This window comes from Glycine max, chromosome 9, assembly GCF_000004515.6.
Source record: "Glycine max cultivar Williams 82 chromosome 9, Glycine_max_v4.0, whole genome shotgun sequence".
NCBI lineage: Eukaryota > Viridiplantae > Streptophyta > Magnoliopsida > Fabales > Fabaceae > Glycine > Glycine max.
Window position 1 is genome coordinate 38225517 of NC_038245.2, and position 21682 is coordinate 38247198.

The following is a 21682-nucleotide window of genomic DNA, read 5'->3' on the forward strand; positions in this document are numbered from 1 at the left end:
CCACACAACCAACCCATCGTCACTACTTGCATTAGTACAATGGCATGGTCTGGCTCTAGAGGAGACTTCATGGGAGAACTGGGATGACTTACATGCAACTTATCACCTTGAGGACAAGGTGGTTTTTCCAGGGGTGGGTATTGATAGGGAGCATGACTACGTGTAGCACTACCCATGACCGAGGAGAGAGACCCACACACCCATGTATCTGCATGACTACGTGCAACATTAGGATAGTGCAATTATTATAGTGGGAGTGCGGTTATTATAGTGGGAGTGCAGTTATTGTAGTGGTTATTGTAGTGAGAGTGCGATTATTGTAGTGGGATTGCAGTTATTGTACATATTTGATATTTTTGTGCATGAAGGTTCTCGAGACTTGAGGTCTTTAAATATCGAGAAGCACTAAATAAAATGTAGAATATTCAGCCTTAAGTTTATTATTTTCTTTCTTCCTCTTGGAGACTACCCTTAGTCTCAAACTTAAGGGAACCACCGCTTACACCAAGTATAGCATTATCAACCATATATATAATGCCTCTTTGTCTCAATGGGGTCACCTTTCAAAGGGCAATAAGTGCATGTTTATTGAGGACTTTACCATCTTGAAGTCTTTCGGGGTACAGTGTCATGCTTGCAGGGGCCCCAAAGCCCAAAGTCTTGCAGCTGGTTGAGTCATATCCACTTTGCGGTTGGATCAAATGCAACATGGATGGAGCAGCCTGCGATGTCTTTTCGTGATTCTAGAGGCAGCATACTGGGATTTTTCGCTTTAAATATATGAATAGCATATTCCATGCATGCTGAAGTTATTTCCACCGTGACAGCTATTAAGTTTGTTTACTGAAAAGGTTGAGCCGTTGAGGTAAACTCTGGTTGGAATATTGTGATTCCTCCTATGTAATTCAAATGTTTCAGTTTCCTAGCTCTGTCCCTGGCAAATAATTTTATTACTTACTCTTTTGAGGCAGTTTGTATTCTATCACATATTCCAGGAACGCAATTATGTGCCGACAAGTTAGCCACCTTTGGTCTTAATGCCACCGCAATAGACTAAAACATGTTTGTGCATGTATGTCTTGGCAAGGAATGTGGATGTAGGTTTTGGCAAATAACTAGGTTTCCTTACAAACATGTTTGTGCATGCATGTCTCACAATGGACTAAAACTTGAGATGTTTTGTGATGATTCACATTCTATGGCTAAGTTAAGGATTACATATGCTAAAATGATTGATCTCATGCCTGATATTGACCCTGATAACAAGGATGGTTATCCTGATATTGAGCTAACTTCTGTAAGAAGGCAACCTGGAAGGCCTAAAAAGGCTAGAAAGAAAAGTGTTGTTTAAGGGCCATCAGGAAATCAACAAAGAAAAAGGTCCAACACCTTAAGGTGCTCTAATTGCAATCTGTTTGGACATAATAGTAGAACATGTCAAAAGGCACAAGCGAAGAACAAAAAAAAGGTGAGCATGATTTAACATTATGAATTGTTTGTAGTAATTGCCTAAATCTGAATGATTTTTTTTTCAATTTTCACTTAGAAAAACAATGCTGAGCAGTTTGGTACCCAACCACATGGCAACTCTAGAACCTCTCAGCCTATACAAAAACAGGTTCCTCTTTCTCAACAATCAACAACCACAATTAAGGTAACTTAAATCCAATTTTCAGTTAAGCCATGATTTTTTTATATGGATGGGTTGTTTTTGTGTACACAAAGAGTGCAAGTAAATTCACAACCTTCTACTTCAACATCAACCAGTACAAAAAAGAGAAAAAAAGCCAAGAGCCAAGCCAAAAAAGAAACCAATGATTAACTTATGTGGAAAATCATGTGATGCATTTTATGAAAACATCATGCTAAATTATTTTTTGATTAAAAACATGTTTATATGGTATAGAAAATTTGTAGGCAACTCTTATGTTTTGGAATTGCTTATTTTGAGTCTGCTTATTTTGGGTATAGTTAGAGTATTCTTACTGTGTTCACTTGTGAAGGTTAATTATCTTCTTTTTTGGATATAGTCAAAGTGTTCTTACTCACACTTATGTAGCTTGATATTTTTTTGGGTAATTATCTTATATGGTATAGACATTTTTTTTGCTTGTAAACGTGTTTTTTATTTTGGGTAACACACTTATGTGTTGCTTATTTTATGAACAAACATGAATATCATAGATAATGAAATTTGCTATGATGGGTTCAATTTATAATTATCATTATTGGTAAATATAACGGCAACACCAAATTTTAAAGGGACATTTCAAGGGGGAAAATGGGATATCAATTATTTGTTTGGCCAAATGCAAATTTAGTTACAAACAAAATGACTATCATAATGAAGTAAATACAATAACCAAACATAATTGTTGACACTTACAAAACAAATTCAACTAAATACCAAACACCTAATACAATGACCATCTTAATTCAGTAAATACCAAACTGCTCACCATCAATGTCTTTTTCACACGAAAAAAATTACAACCATTTAAACTCATATAAAAGAGTAGATTAGAATTTGCTTTGATCCCACTACTTAATTTTTGTAGATTTTCTACAAAATCGACAATATCTTCTTTGATGTATGTCTCACTTTTATTGAGTCAGCAAAAAAATATTAATTCTTAGAATATTTTTAATTAATAATTCACTACCAAAAAATATTATTATTGGTTAAATTTGAAAATATCATTTTAGATACAATATGACACTTGTCGCCCCTCAACTTTTAAAACTATTACACATGTATGTCTTGAGAATTTAAAGCTATTATATATGTATCTCCTAATGTTTTAAAAATGTTACACATGTATTCCCTGAAGTTGTAAAAATGTTACACATGTTCCCATTATCTTTTAAAAATAATACATGTGTCCCCCCTCGATTTTACAAAAATTACACCCGATACTTCTCTTCATCTTACTCGTCTGAATGTATGAGAAATCTAGCATAATAGTTGAACATCATAAAAAAAAACGGGAAAAAAAAATCAACACTATGAATATTAATCCTCGAAAACAAACTAGCATCAACTTCACCGCACTCAACAACAACACAGGCTCGTAAATATTCAATAATGATGCATTAAAGATAAGAATTTTAAACAAAAGAAGAAGATGTGGATAATTTCGAAATTAAAATTTTAATAAATGTTTGATTCCTACCATGTGATCTAAAAAATAAATGGAGTTAACATTGTTAATAATAAAGGGATGCAAGTGTAATAGGATCACAAATGTTAGGGGGTTTTGTGTAGAGTCAAAAAAAGGAAAAAAAAACTTGTGTAAATATAGGAAACCTCAAGGGAGGTTTATGTAATTTACTCTTTATTTTATTAGTTTTTTGGATATTGATTTATGAGTTTTATTGGTTATGCATAAAGTTAACTAAAAAATCATGAAAAATTTAGCTAAAATTAAAATATTTCCTTGAATTAAACACTTTTTCTATAATATTTTTTTATCAACCATCTTTTTAATTAAAGCTAGCAAGGCTGAAATGTATTTTTATTCCTTGTAAAATTGACGAATTTTAATTTTAGGCCCTATAAAATATTTCTTTGATTTTTTATCCCTCAAAAAGTTGAAATTTTATTTTTAGTTTCTACTAATATTTTTTATTCATTTTCCCTATGAATTCATCAACTTTATGTATTTGTTTTTCCCTATGAGGGTTTTTATAATCTAAAAACTCAGTTTTTTTGTGTTAACCAAATTACATACCCTTTTCTTTTCATTTTATTTTCAATTGTATTCATTAAATTATATGTCGCTTTTCCCTAAAATTTGTTAAAATAATATTATATTTTTCCTGTGGATTCAAAGTCCCACGAAAATCCGCACAAAATATATATTTTTTTTAGAATTTTCCTAGAGACAATTTTTTCGCAAAAAAATATTGTATAATAATTAATAGTCTTGAATATATTTTTGGTCTCGATAAATACACATTTTTTGCATTTGGTCCCTAATAAATTTTTCTTTCGGATTGGGTCCTTAATATTTAAATTTTTTTGCCTTAAGTCCCTATCGTTAGTCCATAATCGTTAGCGGTTTACATGGCCATTAACCGGCCACATGGGCATGCCATGTGTGGTGCCACGTGTGATTTTTCTCTGACTGGGATTACAAGTGGAAAAAAAATAATTTTTTAATTAAAAAAATGTCATTCTACTAGCTCCTTCTTCCTCTTTTTTGCAACCTCTCCATGCACCATCGCCACCATCGAACAACGACCCACACCCAGAACATCCTTTCTTCTTCGGTCGCAAATACAAACCCACAACATCTAACTTCCTTGGATTTCCTCAAAAAGGAATCGAAATAGGCACTGAAAATTGCAGAAAAAATAGAGAAACTTACCGTCATCGTTTGATGTGGAGGCGTTGGTGGTGAAGAGGACTGAAAGGGTGGAAACTAAAAGAAGAGAAAATAAGACAGAGATGAAGATATGAAACGAGAACAAGCTACAGAAACTACAACCATCTTTGCCTCCTCTCGTGGCAACCGCCATTGGATCTTGAACGTAGCACCAAAGAACGTTCCTTTGGTAACTATGGAGAGTCGAGTCAAATCCAAGAATTTGAAGAATCTGTGTTAAAAAGCCTTATCATTGTATGTCTAATATTAACAAATTGTTAGTGGTTGGTGCTCTTAATTAGGGGGCATGCTAAGTCGATTTTGTGCTTGGCGGTGGTTTCGGATTTGGTGTGTAGTGGTTTGGAGGACAAAATGGTGTGTATTTGGAGAGGGGTTCAGAAGGAGTATTCATGTTTAGCTGATGCACACCTTCACGATGTTGTTTTGTACTTTAAAAAAAAATATAACTTTTTTTCACGTGTAGTTTCAGTCAGAAAAAAATTACACGTGACATGCTTGCATGCCCGGTTAATGATCACGTAGGTAGTTAAAGATTACGAACTAACGGTAGGGACCTAAGACAAAAATTTTGAAATATTAGAACCCAATTCTAAAGAAAAATTTATAAAAAAATGTATTTATCAGGAACCAATAGTATATATAACCCTAATTAATAACCACGCATTTCTAGTACTAACTAACCTTGAAAATGATACAAATTGGCACATGAAATAAAAAGATTATATTGTATTTTTTATATAATTTTCTACAAAAAAAATAACATTACAAATCCTTTATTAATAAATAAGAAGATTTAAGAGAGTAGATTCTTGATTAGTTTCACAAACTAATTGAGTAAATTAAAAATTGATTATTATTAACGTTGATACCAATTAATGATACAAAAGCATAACTTATATTATTGGAATATCGTGAAATTGATTTAATATGGAAACGTTATGAACTAGAAAGCTCGAAGTATATAAAGATTCCCTTAAAATTTATTTATCATACCTCAAATATGATATATTAAAATAAAGAACTAATGGACAAAGAATTAATTGGGATATTAGTTTACCACAGATCATATAGGTTATTAAATTCTAAAAAAATATTAATATTCCATTACATCACATATATAGTATTTTTTATATATAAATTAAGGCTCTCTATAAATACATTATAGATATCCATTATAAAGCCTCTTCAAATTTGATACAATAATTAAGACTAATACACGTTACTAGATCAAAACAACAACACTTAAAGGGAAAATAGTTTGCTATCGAGGAAGAAATTGACTTATAGACATATCATTAATAGATAATGGAGTGGAACCATTGATAGACTGACTTGAACTTGATTCTGCTTTTGGATCCTTTCTACCATGTAAGAAAAAGGCAGGTTCTTGAGGACTTGTATACAATGGTTGGTCTATCATCAGGATTTTGTTGAACGCATAATAAACCAATTTGAATGCATTTAATAACATCAATTTCTGAATAATTTTCTTTAGTACTAGGGTCTAGTATGCTGAACGGTGTTTGACCCCTCCACTGTCTCCAAACCTAGAAAAATTTGTCAAAATAAATTCCTAGTTAATCACGTCTACAAAATTGACTTAATATATGCATGAATGATCATTGAAAATGTAGCATATATAAGAAATTAGCAATAATGCTTAGGAACCAAATTGCTATATTATTATACTTACATAACTCAAGAGGCCATCAACAACACGATGTGGTTCGTAAGAACTTAGATTCTTTTTTCCAGTAATAATCTCCAAAACCATGACTCCAAAACTAAAAACATCTGATTTTTCTGAAAACTGTCCAAACATTGCATATTCTGGAGACATATAACCACTATAAAATAACATAAAAAGACAATGTTAATTTAGCCAAAACATACCTTTTGAAGAAGAAAAAAGGTGAAAAGGATAAGGAATTATATTGATCCAAACTTACTATGTTCCAACAATTCTATTTGTACTCCCTTGGTCTTGATTTATTTCAATAATTCTAGCCAAACCAAAATCTGAAATTTTTGGAAACATATTTTCATCTAATAAAATATTACTAGATTTGAGATCACGGTGTATGACTTTGAGTCGTGAATGCTCATGTAAATAAAGAACTCATCGAGCAATTCCGCCTATAATATTGGTCTTGATTCATTCCATCGAGCATACCTTTTTTTTATTTTATTATTTTGAAACATTTAGTTATTTTGAATCTGGTCCATTTTCCATCCACATTCATCCCATATCTTTGCAAATATATTTGCAACCACCTTCAGTAACAAATCACGTACCCATCATTTATCTCACGTATTGATAACTTCTTATCTCACGTCTGATAACTTCCTATCTCACGTTCTGATAACAAGTTGAGAGCTCTGTGATGGACAGACTCTATAAATAGGATGGAGTGCTCTCAATTTTGTATCACCAAACCCACTTCTCTATTCAGAAAAGTACATCCATATTTTTTACATTTGGTATCAGAGCCTATATGTACCTCTGTCTTGCTTATTGGGTCGTTCCTATGCGGAGTTTATTTTCTGAGTATATGGGTGTTATGTTTTAAGCCTCCTTAATTCAAAATAACATCAAAATTAGGAATGATATGAGTTTTCTAATTTTTCTATGATTTAAAACGTATTTTTGGGTGTCTAAAATGCATATAATGATGTGGGTTTTTCGAAATTGAGGTAATATTTTTTTTTACCCACTGCTCGAGGTTGAAGTTTTGTATACTGTCTTGGAATTGTTAATGTAAAATTTAAATTAACAATATTAAACAAAGCACAAGCTGGTCCAGTGGTAGATGTGATGTATATTACCTCTATGTTATGGGTTCTAATCTTAGTGAAAGCTTTTTCTTCCTTGTTTTTGTTTTTTAATTAATTAAAAGGAACGCGAAAATGTTTTGGGCTGGTTTCGAACACTCACCCTACAAGCATGAAAGGACTCCCTTTGCCACTAAGCTACTGCAATTTAATTGTTTATTAATTGCAGTTCATGTGTATTTATAACTTTTGAAGGATAAATCATTTATGCACAAACTATTTAAAATTGTGTGTCTCTTAAGTTATGCTGAACATGCAATATTATGTTAAAGACTGGTATGCATTAGATTTAATCCTTTAAAGTTTATTACATGTTGAATGAATATACGTGCAATGTTATTTTGAATTGGTATACATGTAATTTTTATGATTCAATATTGAGCACATTTGCATTATTAAGTATGTTTATGCAATGATTATTTTTTAATGTTAAGTGATTAATATAATTTTATTAAATTAGAGAATAGCCACAGCATCTTTAATTGAGTAAAATTATATGCTAAATTTATAATCACATTAGAAATATTAATTGTGATTAATCATATGTTATGTGATGAAATCTACCCACAGGAATTTTGTTATATTTGTATGATTAATTATGATAAAATATTAAATTATATTTCTTAATTTACCCACATGAATTAAGGAAAAGAATATGATTTAATAGTTTTATCATAAAGTTGCATGATGAATCTAATTGAGTAGGACTTTAGCCCACAGGCAAGTTTTGTGTCACTAGATTCATATATTGAGACATGATTTGCATTGGCAAAACATGACATTTGTTTAGTCTCAAATTTTCTTAATGAGCATGTGTGTTTGTTTGCAGTTTCACAATCTATGAATATTTCTTGTGACCTTCTCATTTTGAAAGGTGATAATTATAAGGTTTGGAAGGAAAGAGTTCTCCTTCATTTGGGCTGGATGGATATTGACTATGCTATAAGGAAGGATGAGCCGCCGGCTATTACTGAAACTAGCGAACTTGATGTTGTTGACCTTTATGAAAGGTGGGAGAGATCTAATCGTCTCTTCGTTATGTTAATAAAAACCAACATATCCGCTAGTATCCGGGGTTCAGTTGACCAGCATGATAAGGTCAGAGATCTGTTGAAAGCCATTGATGAATAGTTTATGACCTCTGAGAAGTCGCTTGCTAGCACACTCATTATGCAATTCTCTTCCATTAAGCTTACTGGAACGAGAGGTGTGCGTGAACATATCATGCGCTTAAGGGACATAGTGGCTCAGTTGAAAACCCTGGAAGTTACCATGTCTGAGTCCTTCCTGGTACATTTCATTTTGTGCACCCTACCTCAACAATATAGACCCTTCAAAATCTACTACAACACACATAAAGATAAATGGTCTATTAATGAATTGATGACCATGTGTGTTCAAGAAGAGGAGAGATTGATAATGGAAGAGGGTGAGAAGGTAAATTTGACTACTTCTACTTCTGGAAAGGATAGGAAGAAGTCTGTAGGCACCAATAAAGGAAAGATTCCGACTCCACCAACAATTAAAAAGGAGTCAAAGTGTTTCTTCTGTAAAAAGAAAGGACACATGAAGAAGGACTACCCCAAATTTAAAAGTTGGTTTGAGAAGAAAGGTACACCATTTACCTTCGTTTGTTATGAATCTAATATGATTAATGTGAATCATAATACATGGTGGATTGACTCTGGTTCTACAAACCATATTTCTAATTCCTTGCAGGGTATGGAAAGCCTAAGGAAGTCAGTGGGAAGTGAGCAGTGCATCTACTCAGGGAGTAGGATGAGCTCGCATGTAGAGGCCATTGGAACGTGTGTCTTAGTTTTAAGTAGTGGCTTTAAATTACATTTGGAGAAAGTTTTTTATGTTCCTAGTTTCTGTAAAAACTTAATTTCTGTTTCTAAACTTGCACCTTTGGGATTTTATTTTAATTTTACAGACTTTGGTTTTAATTTACTAAATAAATTTGAAATTATTGGTTGTGGTCAATTGGTTGATGGTCTTTATTCGATTGAATTGAAAAATGACGCTACTTCTATGCGCGTTTCTGTTGGGTTAAAACGATGTATTGTGAATGAAGAATCCTCTATGTTGTGGCACCAGAGATTAGGACATACCTCTATTGAGAGAATCAAGCGATTAGTAAATGAAGGAGTACTTAGTACTTTGGATTTTGTTGATTTTGAGACTTGTGTAGATTGCATTAAGGGTAAGCAAACTAACAAGTCTAAAAAGGGTGCAAAGAGGAGTTCTAATTTATTAGAAATCATACATACAGACATATGTTGTCCAGACATGGATGCAAATAGTCCGAAATACTTCATAACCTTTATAGATGATTATTCACGATATATGTATCTCTACCTACTTCATTCTAAGAATGAAGCTTTAGATGCCTTTAAAGTTTTTAAGGCTGAAGTTGAGAAACAATGTGGAAAACAAATTAAGATCGTGAGATCAGATAGAGGTGGGGAGTACTATGGTAGATACATAGAGGATGGACAAGCACCAAGTTCATTTGCGAAATTTCTTCAAGAACATGGGATTGTTTCCCAATACACTATGTCTGGTACTTCGGATCAGAATGGTGTGGCAGAACGAAGAAATCGAACCTTATTAGACATAGTGAGAAGCATGAGGAGTAATGTAAAGCTTCCTCAATTTTTGTGGATTGATGCTCTTAAGACGGCTGCATATATATTAAACCGAGTTCCAACCAAGGTTGTCTCAAAGACACCTTTTGAGTCATTCAAGGGTTGGAAACCAAGTTTGCGACATATACGCGTTTGGGGATGCCCATCTGAAGTAAGAATTTATAATCCACAAGAGAAGAAACTAGACCCTAAGACTATTACTGGGTATTTCATTGGATATGCTGAAAGGTCTAAAGGGTATAGGTTCTATTGTCCATCCCACAACACTAGGATTGTGGAATCAAGGAATGCAAAGTTTCTTGAAAATGACTTGATCAGTGGGAGTGATCAATTTCGGAACATTTCTTCTGAAAGGGATCACTATGAAGCTGAACCTTCTGGGACAAGTAATAGGTTGGTAGTCATTCCCACCCCTCAAGTTAAAATGGGTGTTAGACAACCAGTGATTGAAGTTCCACAAGCTGTTTAAAGTGATCATGTAGATCAAGTTGTTTGTGAGGAACAACATGATGATATTGAACAAACTAGTGAAGAACCAGTTGAACAAGTTCCTCGGCAAGATGACCAAACAACATTAAGAAGATCTACTAGAGTAAAAAAGACAGCAATTCCTAGTGATTATGTAGTGTACCTACAAGAATCAAACTACAACATTGGAGCCGAAAATGATCCTGAGACGTTTTCACAAGCCATGAGTTCTAAGGAATCAAATTTGTGGTATAATGCTATGAGAGATGAGATGGATTCTATGGCATCTAACCAAGTTTGGGATCTCGTTGAGTTGCCTGTTGGTGTAAAAGCCATCGGATGTAGATGGGTCTTCAAAACAAAGAAAGACTCAGAAGGCAACATTGAGAGACATAAGGCAAGACTTGCTGCTAAAGGATTCACTCAAAGAGAAGGAATCGATTACAGAGAGACCTTTTCCCCTGTATCTAAGAAAGACTCTCTTCGAGTAATTTTGGCATTAGTAGCTCATTTTGATCTTGAGTTGCATCAAATGGATGTGAAAACGACATTCCTGAATGGTGATCTAGAAGAAGAGGTTTACATGAAACAACCTGAGGGATTCTTATCTAGTGTTGGTGAGCACTTAGTCTGCAAGCTTAAGAATTCCATCTATGGATTGAAACAAGCCTCCCGCCAATGCTATTTAAAATTTCATGAGGTCATTTCTTCATTTAGCTTTGAAGAGAATGTCATGGATCACTGTATATACCAGAAGGTCAGTGGGAGTAAGATTTGTTTCCTTGTATTATACGTAGATGATATTCTGCTTGCGACTAATGATAAGGGTATGCTATATGAGGTGAAACAATTTCTCTCAAAGAACTTTGATATGAAGGATATGGGAGAGGCATCTTATGTCATAGGCATAAAGATCCATAGAGAAAGATCTCGAGGCATTTTAGGCTTGTCTCAAGAAACCTATATCAACAAAGTTTTAGAGAGATTTAATATGAAAGATTGTTCACCAAGTGTAGCTCCCATTGTGAAGGGTGACAAACTTGCTTTGAGTCAATGCCCCAAAAATGATTTTGAGCGGGAACACATGAAAAATATTCCATATGCTTCAACAGTTGGAAGCCTTATGTATGCTCAGGTTTGCACTAGACCTGATATTGCATTCGCTGTTGGAGTCTTGGAAAGATATCAAAGTAATCCAGGTATTGACCACTAGAAAGCTGCAAAGAAAGTGATGAGATATCTTCAAGGAACAAAGGATTACATGCTCATGTACAGACAAACTGATTGTCTGGAAGTGATTGGCTACTCCGACTCAGACTTTGCTGGTTGCGTTGATTCACGAAGATCAACATCTGATTATATTTTTATGTTAGCCAGTGGAGCTGTATCTTGGAGAAGTGCCAAACAAACCTTGACTGCTACTTCCACTATGGAGGCTGAGTTCGTTTCTTGTTTTGAGGCTACCTCGCATGGTGTATGGTTGAAGAGTTTCATATCTGGCCTTAGAGTTGTGGACTCTATTTCTAGGCCATTAAAGTTGTATTGTGACAACTTTGCTGCAGTGTTTATGGCTAAAAACAACAAAAGTGAAAGTCGAAGTAAGCACATCGACATCAAGTACTTAGCCATAAGAGAACGTGTTAAAGAAAAGAAAGTGGTCATTGAACATGTCAACACTGAGTTAATGATTGCTGATCCTTTAACTAAAGGCATGCCACCAAAGAATTTTAAGGATCATGTAGTACGAATGGGACTTGGTTCCATGATGTAATTTCATTGTACGTACATTTGTTATTTTCAATGAAACTCTTATTCAGTTAGATATTTTCTCATATCGTTTTGTGCACATATTTATTTATTTCGAGAAAAAACATTCGGTTTAGATATAGAATAAACATATGGTTTATTCATTAAGTTGAGAGCTAGTGTTGAGAGACTCGATATATTGTGGTACATGGAAGATACTACTCATCATCAGAGGACCTATCGCCATGACTCATATATTATGTTTCTTGTTATGATTGATGTTTAGTTAAATGGACCAAGTGGGAGAATGTTGGAATCCCACGTTGCATTCACGTCCCACGTTCTTTTTTTTGTTTTATTATTTTGGAACATTTAGTTATTTTGAATCTGGTCCATTTTCTATCCACATTCATCACATATCTTTGCAAATATATTTGCAACCACCTTCAGTAACAAATCATGTACCCATCATTTATCTCACGTACTGATAACTTCTTATCTCACGTTTGATAACTTCCTATCTCACGTTCTGATAACAAGTTGAGAGCTCTGTGATGGACAGACTCTATAAATAGGATGGGGTACTCTCAGTTTTGTATCACCAAACCCACTTCTCTATTCAGAAAAAAATACACCATTTATTCAGAGTGAGTAAGGGTCTAGAAGAACAAAACTGTCTTTCAGGTTCGTGTGTGCGCCGCTTCCCGTTCAATTTGCAATGGCTGGAGGTACGCTCGTAATATTTTAATTTCCGCTGTTTGATCTAAATATGTCATTTAAATTGATTTGCATGTTTAGATCAGTATATGTATATTTTTACATTTTGGTCGTTGAGAATCTGCATGTTTAATTGAGAAATATAAGTGTGAAACATGTTTTGTAGTTTATAGGTTAAGTTAAATCAATGTAAGTATAAAACATGTTTTATAATCTATAAGTTGAAGGGTGTTACACACATACGTGTTTACTGTAATATAAGCACATGCGCAAATAAGCGCACACATAGACACGCATGCAATACATCAATGTAAACATTAAATAATTAAGGTGTTTAAAGGTGCAAAGTGTCAAACCAAATAAAAAATAGTCAAGGCTCTTGTTTGGCACATATTCATAAATAAGTATTTTGTCTTGTTCTTCAATACAAAAGCCAACGAATGCCACAAGATTTCTGTGTTGAAGCTTGGCTATTAATGAAACCTCATTCTTAAACTCATTTGCACCTTGCTTAGAGCTTTTCGAGAGTTTTTTTATTGCTATTTGTCGTCCATCAAGAAGAACGCCCTGAAAATTAAAGCATTATTAGATGAAAAATAAGAACATAAAAGAACGTATATGCCACATTTTCTCACCTTGTAAACTTCCCCAAATCCGCCTTTACCAATCTTATTATCATGTGAAAAGTTGTTGGTTGCTGCTTCAAGTACATCCAAATTGAATTGCAGTGGCTTTAAAGTGGCACTTTCATGACCAACTGAATCAAATACATACGATTGAATAGTAAAATTAATTAAGTTGCTAAAGTTCTTGAAACATAAAAGTTATATATTTAAAATGTTTTTCTTTAAATACGTACAATTTTCTCTAAGAATAGTATTAACACTCTTTCTTGCTTTCCTCTTTAGCAAATAGTATCCAAAGGAGAAGAGTGTCACTGAAACACTCGCGAGGACAATAATCAAGATCATTGTTTGCGAATGACCTTTTTATTTCTCTGCAAAACAATCAACATATGTTGCTCACATGGAATTGAAACAAATAATAAATCATGACAAGTCATAATATGTTGCTATTAACTTAAGAAACAACTTGCTTCCTCCAAATAGTATGACTTGTTCTTTTTTTTCCTGCATACTATGGCCTGTTATTCTTTTTTTTTTACTGCATAATATGACTTTTCTAGTATCTGCTACATTTTATGAATTAGCAAGTGCACACTTTGAGCAAGCTAGTGGTAGTGCTAAATAATCAAGCTAGTGGACACTTTGACCGGTTGGGTGACCGATTCTCGGGCTAATGGGTCAACTCAACTAGGCCAAGCTGAATTTGATAATTGTTCTGCCAAGTGTAAACTAACGTGGCCACAACAACACATAATATGCCTCATTAACATGTGTTTTGATGTTAGTAATTGACTAACGAACTAACTGGTGTCAAAATGGGCTAAGCCCGCGGGGCTAGTCTGATTAGCCTAATGTATGAGTCAGAGTGGAATGTGAAAATTCAAGTCCAAATTTATGTTGGTCTACCGGAAGTTTTATTAGCTTGACGTGGGCTGCCTAGCCCATTGGCCATATTTATTTATTTTTGCAATTGGTAAAATTACCAATGTTAATTAGAGTGAATATTATGTGTCTATTCAATGATTATAGCTTAGTTGACAATAAACATTGAGCTTATGAGAAATGACCTAAGTTCGATCTCTGCAAAATATACTGTTGAAGATTGGTGAGAAGCCTCAAATATGACTAAGTCCAGCCCAAATCGAGTATTTACAGTTGTTATTAATAAAAAAATGATAAGATTGAGATTTGTAATTAATTTCTAGCACTTGTGAACCAATAAACCTAGGAATCTACATGCATTATTGTTGCAATTAATTGAACACTCTGTTTTGTTTCTATGATTAGGTACGATATTTTGTTACAAAAAATATTTCACAATCATTAAAAATATATTTATTAACTTGTTATATAAAATTTAAACTTTTTTTACATTTTGTTTTTATATTTTAAAAGTGGATGACTCACGGACCAATCCATTTGACCTATAGCTTGTCACATGTTAGGCTAGGCTAGCAAATTAAATTTTAGCTTGTCACTAAACTAGCTCGGTCCTTTCCAACCCAAGAATGTGTTGTCCTATTAGAGATAACTTGAGTAGTCCAAATGGGCTAAACTCAACAACTTTGAACTTGATGGATAATCTTTCATTGCTTGGACTATTTTAAAATTAAGAAACTAAATTATCAACTTTTAGAATTTTAAGATGTAACATTGTTATTGATTTTAAGATGAAGGTTAGATCAATTCACAGTTAATAATAATTTTTAACTATTAGATTAATCTTATTATCGTAGATCATTTCATACCAAAACCTCCTAACTTTGTCAATTATCCCTCCAATCACCATTTGTCGTCACCAAAGGTGATTTTCAAAGCCAATGTTTCACTTTTTTTCTTCTTAAAATGGTGATTCCTTGTGATTAGATGCCAAATGTATGTGGGCAGCATTCACCAACAATATACATATATAACAAGCCATGTCGGTAAGTCTAATGCTGTTATAATTAGTTGACTTAGAGTGATGAATGGACTAACATTTTTTTCAAGAAAAAGTTTTATTAAAAATCAAGTGAGAACAAGAGATGCTCACTTAGTAGGACAACATGAAAGTACAGAAAAGGCAAAATAGAATGTTGAAATTTAACCGCACTACCCCAACATCAACCTGTCAAAATCCCACCCAAGTCCAAGTTCAATATATGTGGAATTCCAATCCCATCCCAAGACTCATTGATGAAAAAGCTAGAAATACATCTCCCCTACTATGTTTTCACTCAATATTTTGTTTTACTTCCAAACACACCAACAATGTGATGCCCAATGATGAGGAGTGATATTCAGTTAAGTTATAACAATTTTAAGCTAGTTGACTTATGTGTTTGATAATGTTTAAATTTACTTTTGATAACTATAGTTTCACATCATCACTAACAAGTACGTGACAATTTCCCACTACTAAAATAATTGTTTATTACGACGCGCTAATAACTACGGTCGGCTGCGACTGTCTTTGAAAATAACATAATGGCAGTATCGTAATTAAACGCATCACAATAAAGGCGGTTTTCACAAACCGTAGTAATTGAGCTGTGTACAAAGGCGATTTTGTCAAAAAACCGTCTTTAAACATTTACACTTTTTCTCGCGCTCTCATTCTTTCATTGGGCAGCGTAACCTTTTCACTTTCTCTCTCTTGTTGGGCAGGGGCACTCGCTTCGTCGCCTGGAATTCTTTGAATGGGCTCCTTCACTCCTCACAATTTCAAAATCCCTAGAAACAAATCACACTCCCCTTAATCCATCCTTTACGCTGCATTCTTTTCAGATCTATACCAACAATCGGAAAAATCGTCAGCACCAACCAACACAACATCAACTCCACCCCCTACGGCGCCACGTCGTGCGCCCTACAGCTCCATGTCGCGCACCCTATGCCGCAACCTCGCCTCCAAGATGCTCCACTCCTCACACGTCACCTCGGAGTCCAGGTTGAACACACTTTACGACTATGAACGGCGGAGGTGATGTTTGGATCAATGAGAACCGCTTTGGCATCGTGCGCCAACTCGGGGAAGGTGGCTTTGCCTACGTCTACCTCGTCAAGGAGGCTCCCAACGACTCTGCCACTGCCAGCCTCGCCAAGAAGCTCAAAGGCTCCTCTCATCTCTCCGGTCATCTTCCTTCCTTAACCTATTTCGATTCCCCTCACTGTTTTTCTTATTTATCTTCTAAAATTGACCTCGTTAGGCCTGATCTGTTTGATCTGTGTTGTTTTTTTCTCGATCTGTGATGGCATTTCCTTGGCCAAATGTTAGAATTGCCTCTCCGTGGATATTGTTTACTATCTACTATAACTTCCTTTTCCATTATAAATTTCTGGATGCATTTGTTTGAGAGCGTTTTCTGTGTAATGTGCTCTTTGAATTGTTGGATCTCATCCTGTTTTTTTTTTAGGTTGATCAAGATATTAGCCTTTCTCTTAAACAGAACCCTGCTTCTTATACGCAAGTTTTGAATGCTTCCTCTAGAGGGTTGCACAGGTATGCTGGTGAATAGTCGTGTTTTCTTATTAAATTCATTTTACCAGATGACAGGTTGTTGTCAGGTTTTCTTCTTGGTCATTACATTTTTTTTCTTAATAAAACTGATTTAGACTTGCTAGCAAGTTTCCAATGTGGAATTTGTATATTCAAAATTATTTCTCTATTAGACTTGCTTATGTTTGCTCTACATTTTGCACACAGAATAGGTTGTTAGTTGCAGGATTGTGTTTCTTTAGTTTTTTCCTCGCAATTTGTTACTTGTTCCTTCTTCACTAGTATTAAGTATTTTTGTATTCAACAGTATAAGTTTGTTGTGGTCATTTCCTTCTCTCATTTATATTCCTTTAAATTCAGAATGGGAACTGTATTCAGTTATCTTCCCATATCCATGGCAACTGAACCTGCTGCAGATGACTCAATACTTTCACTGCTAAGGGTTTTCTGGCCCATCTTGGAGAAATTTTTTGGCTCTGAGCATATGGAGAATGGGAATTTATCCGTAGCAGCTTGCCGAGCTCTTTCACTAGCTGTTCGATCTTCAGGTTTACCCACTTGGACACATTTGTTGACAGTTCATCGGTTCCCCTTGTGATAAATATAGTTTTTTAATGTGCAGGTCAACATTTTTTGACATTATTGCCCAAGGTGCTGGACTGGCTTTCAAAAACTTTTGTTATATTCCAAAGTCATGAATGCTATATAAGAACCGGTAGGGATTTTTTATGATCTCTCGTTCATTTAATGCCCTATTATGCATATTCCAATATGCATGTCACTGTACTAGTTGAAGTGATTGTTAAATCTTAATGACTTTGGCAAAGTACTGGTACATGATTAATTTGGAAAGTAAAAAAATTGTGATTATTTTTATCTGGTATTTACATAGGCTTGTATCTTTATGATTGTCAATCAAGAAAGCATTATTTGATGCCATAACAATCTTATTTGTACTTGTTTCCATATTCTGATAATGTTATTGTGCTCCTTCTGGGATGTTGCAGTGAACCTTTACTAATTTCTTGATTCAAACAATATTTTCAGCTTCCATTGTCATTGAAGAATTTGGTCATCTAGAGGAGTACGGACCTTTATTTGTTACTTCTGACGACATTCCAGACATTGATAAGAAAAAGTAATTCATTTTCTTATTACTTCTGCCCCCTTTTTGATTAGTTTCCAGGCCTGATAATGTTGTTTTGCTGCCTGAAGTTTTTTATTGGGGGGGGGGGGGGGTCTTGATGTTCATATAAAATACTGATCAAGATTTAATGATTTTATATTGGTATACTATAAAATACTCATTCTTAGTTTTCTCTTGCATTTTGATTTTATGCAAATGTTGGATTAGTATCATGGATATTGCTGACAATGTATTCTCTTAATCACAACTTATGATTAAATTGATTTTTTGCACTCCGCTTGGTTTGTGAGGTTTCCTCTATATGTTTTGTGAAAATGATGCTACAGTTTTAGTTAAAACTTTAGTCATATTTATCTCAATGATTGACTGTTACAAAATGAACTGTATGTCCTCAGCCATAAATAATTGCTTATAGTCATTTATCTTACATGATTCACTGTTATAAATTAGAATGGTATGTTGATTGGAGCAACTACATCAATCGGATTAATCATGTAAGCCTCTCTTAAACTTTTTCATTTTCTTGTAAACGGGTCTAATTAATACTTGTCTTTGCTATGTTTCTCTCAATATGATTCTTATTTTGTACAGCTTTTTTTTATTGGTTTCAATGTATAATTTTGTCTTCTCTTTTTCTTAAAAATTAGAAAAATAGTACTGTTTTCAAATTGTAAAGAGTAGATAGGGTGAATGAAACAGAGAGTGAAAGTTACAACAACATATAGAAGCAAAGGTGCAGACCATTTTTTGCTTTCGTGTCATGATTGGGTAAGTCCATTTATTATATAGTATATAGTATAGTAGTATTTAATTTTCAGTAGCTAAATACTATTGATAGGCCCACTATTAATTGTTTAATTTTCCACTTATGATTAAACACAATAATGTTGTTGTACTCACAATTATGAAATTTTGACTGGTTTAGTTGCCAAATTTAAGTGGTGATATTTCCATCATGTATTAAGCCTGTGATTACAACTTACAAGTTGCTTTATTAGATGATATATAGTGTTGAATATGCTAATATGGCTATTATGATAAAAACGATTTGGTATGCATTCTTAAGTGATTTCTTTGCAATTTGTGTGTGTGCGCTTATTCTACATCGGTTCAACAATAAACGATGTAGAAAATTTTCTCATTCTACATCAATTGACTGATAAACGAGGTAAAAACCCTTTCAATTCTACATCGGTTGACTGATAACCGATGTAGAAATCTTCCATTCCTACCCATTCTACATCGGTTGACTGAAGACCGATGTAGAAATCGCACCCATTCCTACCCATTCTACATCGGTTTCATCCTTAGAACTGATGTAGAAAGCTCACATTCTACATCGGCTGTAGTTACACAACCGATGTAGAACAGTCCCCATTCGAAGGCGGTCCTTCAACCGATGTTGGTATTCAACGACACTGGGTTATCACCACGCGTCATAACCGATGTAGAAAGCCCATTAGAATCAACGTAGAAGACCTTTTTTTTTAGTAGTGTCCAGTGAAAAAAAATATAGAAAATTAAATGTATAATAAATTTTTTTTAGGAACCAAAATTATATGATTATGAAATCATAAGAACTAAAATTGAATTTAAACTTAATATTTAACTATGTAATATGTAATGATTCATGTGAATCATAATGATCTTGAACCATAATTTTATGTTACTTCTATTATCTTCATAAACTATTTTAGAATTTAAACAATTTCATAAACGAAATTATCAATGTTTATTATTTTAAGAACTATATTGATTCACTCTAGTTCTAAAATATTGAAAAAAAATTAGAAAAAATAAAATATAAATACTTGATGAAGAAGGATTACCTGGGCTTGGCTGTTGAGCTCCGTCACGATCCCTGTAAAATTGGAACAATTCAAACCTGAGATTGCAACTCGGATATAGAACTCGTCCCCCTATTCCTACGCGAGACCATGGGATTTTTCCATTTATATCATCCAGACAACCCACACAATTATCGGTAGACAAATCCTGCGTACATTGAGCAAGAGTATAAAGGGTTTGTAAATCATTCAACTTTGTTGATTTAGTCACATATCTCTCATTTCTATCCCTTGCCGCCTCCGTCACATTAACTAACGTCTTTGTTAATGTATAAGTGAAGAAATCTTGGTCGCTAGCGGGGTCGGAAGTAGTGATAAGATTCAAGATTTCAAAAGTTGGATTTTTTTCCACTTGGGAGAAGAAATGGCGATTAGAATAGCGAAGCATGCAGTGGTTGTACCAAATTACAGCCTCTTGAAACGAATTGCACTCTGTTGATATTTTTTGGGTTGCGTTGAGGATGCACTGTTGACAGAGCCGCGAGGGAAGGTCTCTGCGAAACATGAAGAGGCCATACACAATGTCCTCCACACCTTCATAGTAATCCATGCGATTCATGGCATTGGAAGACATGTAAGAGAGGAGGGTCTCGAGATTCATTTTGAAAGCACTGCCAGTTACATTAGTTTTGCAATTGTGGTAAAGATAATTTGAATCTTCTGAAAATTGTGAATCTGAAGGAACCCACTCTCCCTCAGAACGATAGAAAGGGTACAATTCATACCTAACATTACAGCTGGGATATAGAACTCTCCCTCCTTGCTTCCCTTCACAGCACCACGGAAGGTCTCCTATCACTGTACGGAGACAGGTTCTGCAATCATTGGGTGACAGATCTGGAGTGCACTGAGCTAGACAATACAGTCTCTGAAATCCAGAAATGTTTGTTTGTCTTGTTGCAAACTTGTTACCGGTAGTGGGACGAGCTGCTTCATCTGCAGTTTCGTTCATGGCGTCAAACAATAAACGCATGAAGCTTTCCTGGTTTGAGATGTTGGCAGTGTTCAACAGGCCAACCCTGGGCTTGGTGTCCACAGTGGAGAAGAATGAACGGTTCGAATAATGAACCGTGCACTCGTCGTACCAAATCACAACTTGCTTGACAAAGCTGAGGAGGGACATCACCCCTGCACATGAACAGTCCAAAGACAGAGTTTGAGGGGTTTGCTTCGATGACTGTGGTGTTGTAGAATCCGGTGCTGCTGACAGCGTTTGATGTTAGGGAAGAGAGGAGGGTCCAGAGGTTTAATTGGAAGGTACTGTAAGCAGTAGTGTTGCCCCCGGAGCAATTGTGGAATAGATAGACAGGGGTGGAGCTTTCCTCCTCCTGTGCCTGAATAGTTGCAAAATTAAGGAAGCTAACAAGGGTAAAGAGGAAGAGAATCTTGTAGGAAGCCATGGATATGTGTTACCGAGTCTGCTATTTTATGGTTTATGGTTTGTAAGCAATTATTCGTGTGTTTCATGTTATGATGGTGAGCCGGAGTGCTGGGAATTTGTAGAAAGACTTCTATTGAAATTTAATTGGTGTTTGGTTTGGAAAAGTAAGTCAATGATAAAAGTCATGTGCGAAGGCTGGAAAATAATGAATGGATGGAAAAGTTCAGCATTAGATAAACACAGGACTAATGATAAAAATCTTTTTGAATTAGGAATGGCAATGAGCCACATGTTCCATCCGAAATCTGTTTCGATTTTGACGGGAAAAATTCAAATTGATTGGGGTTGGGGTTGGTTTCAAGTTTTCCCCGACAATCAAAGGGGATGGAGACAGAATTATT

General features: G+C 34.6%; 1 pseudogene; it reads right to left on the minus strand.

Moving 5' to 3' along the window:
- Positions 1 to 5649: 5649 nt before the first annotated feature.
- LOC100807644 (cysteine-rich receptor-like protein kinase 25) lies at positions 5650 to 21300 on the minus strand (annotated as a pseudogene).
- Positions 21301 to 21682: the final 382 nt, after the last annotated feature.